Source organism: Myotis davidii, unplaced genomic scaffold (assembly GCF_000327345.1).
Source record: "Myotis davidii unplaced genomic scaffold, ASM32734v1 scaffold663, whole genome shotgun sequence".
Lineage (NCBI taxonomy): Eukaryota > Metazoa > Chordata > Mammalia > Chiroptera > Vespertilionidae > Myotis > Myotis davidii.
In genome coordinates, this window is record NW_006295816.1 from 2,095,069 (window position 1) to 2,096,868 (window position 1,800).

Here is a 1,800-nt window from a genome sequence, read left to right on the forward strand (position 1 = left end):
CCCGCCCCTGCACTCTGGATTGAGGACCTAAACACCCACATGCTGAGTGACCTTGAGGCCAGGCCTGGCCCTAGTGGAAGGACCGGCCCTTTGCAAATGGCTCCCGTGAGCACCCAGGGTTCTGTGGGTGGAGATGGGCCACCCCGAGACCCTGGCCAGAACCTCTCCATCTGACTCTGTGCCCCGCAGTCCTCGAGCACTTTGGGAGGGTGAGAGTCTTGGGGTCCCTCATGACCAAGTCAGCTCTGATCTGGGAACTCCACCAGCTCCAGATCAAGAGGAAAGCCGGTCCCTCCATCCTTCAGCTGAGGGAGGGCAGGGCGGGTTTGGGCTTCGCCCCTCCTTAGTGCCTATCTCTAGCCCTCCCAGGCCTCTGGCGCTCCAGCCAAAGGGACACGGAGCCACACTGAGGCTTGGCTGCAGAGAGGTTGTGAGTCAGGAGGAAGAGAGTCCGGGAGTCCTGACTCCCCCCCGCACAGGGAGCACAGGGGTTAGGCGTCCCCCGGCACCAGGGCGGGGGGCACACAGACACAGAGGCACCCAGGCTGGGGACGGCGGAGGCCACGGGATTCGTAGGGTCAGAGCCAGTGGCTGAGAAGCAAGGACACAGCTGCTCTGGGAATGCACCCCCAGCTCACCTCCGAGGTCAAGGCCTCCCCGTGGCCCCTGCCGGCTGGGCCTGGGGGCCTTAACACCCACCACCCACCTCTGGGCACCAAAGTCTTGGGTGGGAAGCAGGGCAGGGTGGTATGGGCGCTCCCAGCCCCAAACAGGGCCACCCCCAAACCCCTTGTTCAGGGCACCAAGTCCCAGGCCCACTTCCCATAGGCAGACTGACAGCTGTCGCCTACTCGGAGATCAAGAAAGGGGGACATGGCCGGGGAGGTCCCGGCAAGGCAGGCTCGGCTTGGGCCTGGCTCCCTCTGGTCCCCGCAGCTCCTGTCCCATCTGTTTAGCCTCAGTCGCATCTGAATGTCTGGGATGAACACAGAATTAATGCAGGGACCCTCCCGCCTCCGCACGCACCCCTACCCCTCCTCTGCTTGGCGAGGGTGAGGAGGTGGGAGGCAGCAGGGCATTTTGTGGCCGCGGGGTGTCTGCAAGCCCCCGGTCATGCTCACGCATCTCTCACTGGGCTGAGCCCCGCGTCCTTCCCAGTCCCCACTCCCCTTGGCTGGAGAGCCCACCCGGCTCAGGGAGGGAGGGCAGCGCGGTTCGGGGTGTAGGGCAGTGGTCGGCAAACTGCGGCTCTCCGGCCACATGCGGCTCTTCGGCCCCTTGAGTGTGGCCACGAAGTTTCAATCGCCCTGTAGGTGTGCGCCCACAGGTGGTATTTTGTGGAAGAGCCACACTCAAGGGGCTGCAGTTTGCGACCGCTGTAGGGGGCTCCCAGCCAGTCTGCTTTGGACAGAGCATACCCCCCCCCGCCCCCCAAGACTCAAATGAGCCCTCCCAGAGCAGCGGCTGGCAGTGGTTCTCAACCTTCTGGCCCTTTAAATACAGCTCCTCATGTTGTGACCCAACCATTAAATTATTATCGTTGCTACTTCATAACCGTAATGTTGCTGCCGTGATGAACCGTCATGGAAATCTCTGAGATGCAGGATGGTCTTAGGCGACTTTTTACTCACTATGGTTGTTAGTCACTTACTCCTTTCTCCCACATCACCCCATATATCCTTCTGACCTAGCACCTATCATACTGTATTATACTCATATATTTTCATATATGTCTCCTTCTTTAGAAGGGAGCCTTTTATAATGGAGATCACGTAGACTGATTTCTGTATCCAGCACCCC